The sequence below is a fragment of the Nicotiana tabacum genome, chromosome 3 (assembly GCF_000715075.1).
Source record: "Nicotiana tabacum cultivar K326 chromosome 3, ASM71507v2, whole genome shotgun sequence".
NCBI classification, from domain to species: Eukaryota; Viridiplantae; Streptophyta; class Magnoliopsida; order Solanales; family Solanaceae; genus Nicotiana; species Nicotiana tabacum.
Window position 1 is genome coordinate 144,954,280 of NC_134082.1, and position 7,475 is coordinate 144,961,754.

Sequence of the window (7,475 nt, forward strand, 5' to 3'; positions counted from 1 at the left end):
TAAAGATATTTGGGGATTATAAGGATTATGCTATTTCAAACAGGTGATGAGTAAATTCTTGAAGGTGAGTGGGGAAGCAAGTCAAAGAAAATTAATTTTCGTCCAAGTTTGACATGTTGAGATAAAATACGGGCCGAGCGATAATATCTGATATTTATGGAGTAGTACCATACAAGGTACCATATGACCATGGTAGTAGGATATATAAAGTATATTAAAAATGAGTAGAATTTTATGTAATTTGTGATAATTCTTAATTACGTGGATAATTGGTTAATTTCCGGATAGCGGAATATTACCTAATTAATTAATTAGTTGGATAAGATTAGAAATCCCTACCTGATCTCCATGTGGAAGTAAGCCAAACCTTAAAGAAATGAATAAGAGTCATATCTTATTAGGTGACATATAGTTACACATTCCTACATTTCCAAGACTTTCTACATCAAAGACTTGTCAATTAAAGAAAGCAAAAAACGTAGCCATTCTTATAAGTCCTTCAACATTCCATTCTCAAAACACTTAGGATCAGATTTTATCCTTAATGCAAGATGATTTCTACAATTTCAACAATTCCAGCGAGAATTTTTAGAGTTTTAGCAACGGAGAAATTTTGCAGTTCTAACGGAGTACGGTGCAATCTTTTCCAAGAATATTATGCAGATTTTTCTCTACTCCAAGTATGTTAAGGCTAAGATCTTCCTTCATTTTGCATGATCTCGTCATTACACAAGTTTAATAACTAGGCATAATGAAAAATTCATATCCCGGAATTTACGTATATTTTGCTAGTCTCGCAAATTACGTATTTTTTTTCTAGTTTTGTAAGTTACAATATTCTTCTTATCAAGACTTCATATTCAATTGAGTATTGTTCTTCTTCCAGTCAAGAGAGCAGAGAATTTATATATACAGTATTAAAGTATTTTTATTACCATCGAGCTATAGTCGATAGGCAGACCCCTATTGGGCAACCTCTAATCAAATGGTAGGTTATATACCGATCCTACTGTGATTGAGCGCCTATGAGCGAGCCCTGTTGGTCGAGATACAGAGCCTAGTATGGCCGAGCGCCTATGAGCGAGCCTACTACGACAGAGCAGTTATATATATATATATATATATATATATATATATATATATATATATATATATATATATATATATATATAAACCGAGCCTTATAGGGCCGAACAACTATTTTACTTACTATATTGAGAGAGATGAGTCAGTATCAACAGGTAAGCATATCTTCAAATTATCTATGACTTCCAGCTACTTGCAGTTATTATGTTATTAGTTCAGTTTCAACTTTCAGTATATTGCCTTACATACTCAGTACATTATTTCGTACTGACGTCCCTTTTCTAGGGGCGCTACATTTCATGCGTGAAGGTTCAGACAGACAGACGGGTAGGCCTCTTCATTAAGTGGTGCCTGAGTTCAGCTTGATCGGTAAGCTCCATTCCTTTCGGAGTTTCTGGGTCTACAGCCTTATGTACATCTTGTATATATACCTATATATGTTATGAGTAGGTCGGAGAGCTGTTCCGATCACAGTATATCCATCAGTAAAGGCTTGTAGACATATCCTGTTAGTTAGTGTAGTATGTTGGGCTTTCAGGCCTTGTATGTATATTTGGTTGGTTTGTCAGCTATAATAATTATGACGGCCTTGTCGGCCAAGTTTTATATTAACATTTAGTCGGCATTCGCAGTCATCTTGCAATGTCACTGATAGCCAAAGTATGACATCATATGTTCAGAGTCCCTTAGTTGCAAGTTGGTACGCAAAGATAGGCGAGGCACTGGGTGCCAGTATCGCCCCCCAAGTTAGGGGCATGGCAAAAGTGGTATCAGAGTAGTTCTATCCTAGAGAGTCTACAACCTATGTCTAGTAGAGTCTTGTTTATGGGTGTGTCATGCACCACACTTATAAGCAGGAGGCTACAGGGCATTTAGGATTGTCACTCTTTCTTCTTACTCTAGATCGTGTGGTAGAGCTCACTTATAATAATTCAAATTCCGAAATTCTATTTTATTCGTAATAAGATAATACCTACATCCAGATAGAAGGTTGGGAAGAGAGATAGCTGTAGAAGAGCTGAGTCAGAGGAATTGGATTTTTGTATAATGCCTACGATAAGTAAATGTGAGGTCTTTGGCAAATCATGAGTGTACTGAAAGGTGTAAGCTTCCTGATAAGAAATCTTAAGGTAAGAATACCTATCCACCTTCATGGTGAAAGACAATAAGAGATTCAGAAGATAAGTACAAGTTTCAAGAAGCAAGATAAAGAAGGGTACGAGGCACCCAGTTAATGAAGGTTAACACTGTTTATAATTCAAGTAGAGGAACATAAGCTTTTTGAGTTATATTCAACAGTAACAGAGGTATGTACAATTGGTCACACCCATTTCAGTTATGCCATGTGGGGGCTAACATGTATAGTTAAGAGAATGACAGGATATCAAGATCCGGCTAGGGTTAGGGTAACCCAAATTGGTAAATGGATTGCTTATGGTAGTTGACATTGCCGAAGGATATTGTAAATGTGCTAATATATCTCCTTGTGAAACACTCAAATGATGTACTCAAGAATATTACAATTAGATGTGAATACTAGCATAAAAAAATCAGAAGATAGGCACTGAATGCCTGGATGGGATAAATATTACCTTAGTGTGACTCTCGTCCCTAATAGAGTGAGGACATTGAGCAACCCGAAGAGCCGATGAATGAAGCAAGGAGAGCTAAAAGCGAAAGAATGTCGTGTTGAAGTTTTCACAAGAAAAGGGATATGCAGAAATATTAGCAGAGTAATGAGAAGAGATATAAAGAAGCATTATGGATAAGGTGTGATATATGGATAATGATGGTAGGAAAAAAAAAGAAAAGAAAGAAATGACAGTATTACAAAATCTAGTCAAGTGAATGAAGAAAGAGAAAAATGGTGATGGGCCTTAAGACAACAAAAGAGTATAGGTTATATAGTCACATCCTCTTTTCGAGAAATAAGTTCGCAACTATAACATGATTAACAGAAGGAAAAGTTAGACCCAAGAGTAATAGAAATCAGTATGGACTAGTGAATAAGATAAACTAAACATGAATGAACTAAGTGATTTGATAATAGTCAGCATCATGAGAATTTTAGATTTGCGTTCCGACAATGATAGAATAAACAACAAAAGAAGATTCATGATGAATTCCGAGAATGGTCGTTCAGGAAGACGCTTCCCTAAAGCAAGCAATGTGAGCTAAGTTAATCTCAAGGGACTGTAGGTGCTAGTTACACTAAGTGCCACCCTCGCGAGTACGAAATTTTGTTTTCTTGGTATAGAAGGATTACCGCAAGGCGAGTAAGGGTCATCGATGTTGTGAGAAGATGCCAAGGATGAAAATGTAAAACATCTATAGGTTGATCGTCGTAGTGATAAATCTTAGTACTCTCCTAAAGGAGGGAATATGGAGTGATGTGGCATTAAGTTAGAATTAAGTGGTTATAGAAACAATGGAATGGTAAAGGAAGAATGCGATAAAAAATGAGAAAGGGATGAGATTACACATATTTAAATCCTACAGATATGCTACGATTCCGGAATATTATGCAAATGCGACGTTAAGGAGAAGAAGTAAGGGTTCCTGCCTGAGATGTTATTGATAATTAAGGAGCTAGTGCGAGACATAAGTTAAGACAATGGAAATAGCCCATGAAAGATTTCGCGGAATATTGACATGAGAATAGGCCAACGAATAGTTAGTAGTTTATTCAGGAAGAGCCTAGTTATGGCTAGTCAAGAGGATACAGACAAGACAACAGGTCGTGCAAGATAAAGATAGTAAAACCCAATATAGTGAATTCATCCCCACAGTTATGACATTGTAATACTGTAGATAAAGGATGATGCTCGTGCCTTCGAATGAGTAATGATTTGAAGAGGATTTCATGAATTGTACGAAATTAAAATACCCACGTGAGGTGAATCACGTTGGGATGCTATAAAATATGATTATTGAAGTACAGTATTGCCCCCAGGTGGATCAGGAAAATCACTTCAAATATTCCTCGATGCAATATAAGCCCTAGTGGCAATGTATTACGTAAGAAGTTTCAAGTTATCAATGGAAGATTGTGGATAAACATTAAAGTGACTTGACTATGAATGGATAAAAGTTAAAAAGTACGAACGAGATTAGACAATCATTCCTAAGATGAACAGTAATGAGGAAGTATTAAAGAACTTAGACTTATACATATATGATAAGCAGCGAAAGAGTAACCTGGAGTTTGGTCGTAGATCTCAGTAACTATAAATCGAAGTAAGATTCATGGTATAGTATGACCCAACTAGATGCAATAAATTCGTACGAATAGATAATCAGATCTATCATATAAGATATAGCAATATTCATAAGTTCAACAAAGTATTGAGCAAAGAACTTCAAGTATACCCATCGATGCCCAGAGGGATATCTTGTCAAGCTCTGTATATATTTACAAAGTGAAACCTAGAGATTGGCTAAAAGCTGGAGGGAAAAGGAAAGAAGAGTCGCATAAGGCGCACATACAAAGCCACGGTCATACAAGCTGCATGACAAGAGGTAGCAGCAGTTGCGAAATTAGAAAGATTTCAAACACAAGTCACGATATGAGCAAAAAGACTAAAGGGGGGGGATACCATAGACTTTGGATTTATTCACCAAGCAACTGCTTAAATGGCTAGGAGAGTATTAAGGTATTCACAAGAGCTATAAGTTATGAAAATGATAAGTGCATCAGTCAACATTCGAGGACAAATGTTCCAAAGGTGGAATAATGTTACACCCCGCAGTATTATGTCGTTGTTATGCTCTGCAATAATATATAACGATGATGTTACCCTCTACAGTAATATATTACGATGATGTTACGCTTCGCCGTATTAAGTTATGACAGTGTTTCACCTAGCAGTATTACATTATGGTGATGTTACACTTCGCAGTATTAAGTTACGACAGTGTTGCATCCAGTAGTATTACATTACGATGATGTTACACTTCGCAGTATTAAGTTACGATGATGTTTCACCCTGTAGTATTGTACGTTGAATTTGTCGTAAAGTAATTGACATCAGTCCAAGGAGAAGATAATTCGGGGATTATAAGGATTATGTTATTTCAAACAAGTGATGAGTAAATTCGTGAAAGTGAAAGGGAAATCAAGTCAAATAAAATTAATTTTCGTCCAAGTTTGGTATGTTGAGATAAAATACGGGCCGAGCGATAATACCAGATATTTATGGAGTAATACCATTCAAGGTACCATATGACCATGGTAGTAGGATGTATAAATTATATTAAAAATGAGTAGAATTTTAAATAATTTGAGATAATTCTTAATTATGCGGGTAATTGGTTAATTATCGGATAGCGGGATATTGCCTAATTAATTAATTAGTTGGATAAGATTAGAAATCCCTACCCCATCCCCATGTGGCAGTAAGACAAACTTTAAAGAAATGACTAAGAGTCATTTCTTACTAGGTGGCATTTAGTTACACATTCCTACATTTCCAAGACTTTCCACATCAAAGACTTGTCAATTAAAGAAAGCGAAAAACGTAGCCATTCTTATAAATCCTTCAACATTCCATTCTCAAAACAATTAAGATCTTATTTTATCCTTAATGCAACGCGATTCTACAATTTCAACAATTCCAGTGAGAATTTTTAGATTTTAGCAACAAAGAAATTTTGCGGTTCTAACGGAGTACGGTGCAATCTTTCCACGAATATTATACAGATTTTTTCCTACTCCAGGTATGATAAGGCTAAGCTCTTCCTTCATTTTGCATGATCTTGTCATTACACAAGTTTGATAACGAGGCATAAAGAAAAATTCATATCCCGGAATATACGTATATTTTTCTAGTTTTGTAAGTTACAATATTCTCCTTATCGGGACTTCATATTCAATTGAGTATTGTTCTTCTTCCAGTCAAGAGAGCAGAAAATTTATATATACAATATTAAAGTGTTTTTATTACCATCGAGCTATAATCGATGGGCAGGCCCATATTGGGAAACCTCTGATCAGATGATAAGTTGTATACCGATCCTACTGTGGCCGAGCGCCTATGAGCGAGCCTAGTTGGTCGAGATACAGAGCCTAGTATGGTTGAGCACCTATGAGCTAGCCTACTACGGTAGAGCAATTATATATATATATATATATATACCGAGCCCTATAGGGTCGAACAACTATTTTAGTCATTATATTGAGAGACCTGAGTCAGTATCAGCAGGTAAGCATATCTTCAAATTATCTTTGACTTCCAACTACTTGCAGTTATTATATTATCAGTTCAGTTTCAGCTTTCAATATATTGCCTTACATACTCGGTACATTATTTCATACTGACGTCCCTTTTCTGGGGCCGCTGCATTTCATGCGTTCAAGGTCAGACAAACAGACGGGTAGGCCTCTTTATTAAGTGTTTCCCAAGTTCAGCTTGATCGGTAAGCTCCATGCCTTTCGGAGTTTATGTGTCTACAGCCTTATGTACATCTTGTATATATACGTATATATGTTATGAGTAGGTCGGAGAGCTGTTCCGATCACAGTATATCCATCAGTAAAGGCTTGTAGACATATTGTGTTAGTTAGTGTAGTATGTTGGGCTTTCAGGCCTTGTATGTATATTTGGTTGGTTTGTCAGCTATAATAATTATGACGGCCTTGTCGGCCAAGTTTTATATTAACATTTAGTCGGCATTCGCAGTCATCTTGCAATGTCGCTGATAGCCAAAGTATGACATCATATGTTCAGAGTCCCTTAGTTGCAAGTTGGTACACAAATATAGGTGAGGCACTGGGTGCCGGTCTCGCCCCCCAAGTTCGGGGCGTGACAAGAGCTGTCAATTGGATAAGAAACTGAAGAGTCCAAAGAAGTAGAAGTAGATGCGCAACTGACTTGCAACCAATAAGATCAGATCGATCAAGAATATCTCGAGCATACTTAGCTTGAGAAAGATGAAGACCTGTAGAAGTGCGAGAAATACGAACTCCTAGAAAAAAATGAAGATCTCCAAGATCATTAATAGAAAATTCAACATGTAGCATGTCAGAAAACCATGATAACAACGAAGAATCTGACCCTGTAAGGATAATATCATCCACATAAAGGGGAAGATATAAATATCGTTCTCCAGATTTATAAACAAATAAGGAGCTATCGCCTTGACTGTTAGAAAATCCATGAGAGATAAGAAAGTGGCCAAAGCGAGCAAACCAAGACCCAGGAGCCTGCTTAAGACCATAGAGAGCCTTATGAGTCTTACCAATATGATGGGGATAGTGAGAATCCTGAAAGCTTTGTGGCTGCTCCATATAAACAGTCCTAGTTAGTAAACCATTAAGAAATGCATTTTTAATGTCAAACTGACGAATATGCCATCCACGAGATAAGGAAATAGAAAGAACCAGTCTAACA

General features: G+C 36.6%; 1 long non-coding RNA gene across 1 annotated transcript; it reads left to right on the plus strand.

Annotated features, from left to right (window-relative positions):
- The first annotated feature begins 510 nt into the window (after positions 1-510).
- Positions 511-1,714, plus strand: LOC142175127 (uncharacterized). The gene is made up of 2 exons (XR_012704336.1): positions 511-680; positions 1,372-1,714. It is a non-coding gene; the product is annotated as an uncharacterized LOC142175127 (long non-coding RNA).
- Positions 1,715-7,475: the final 5,761 nt, after the last annotated feature.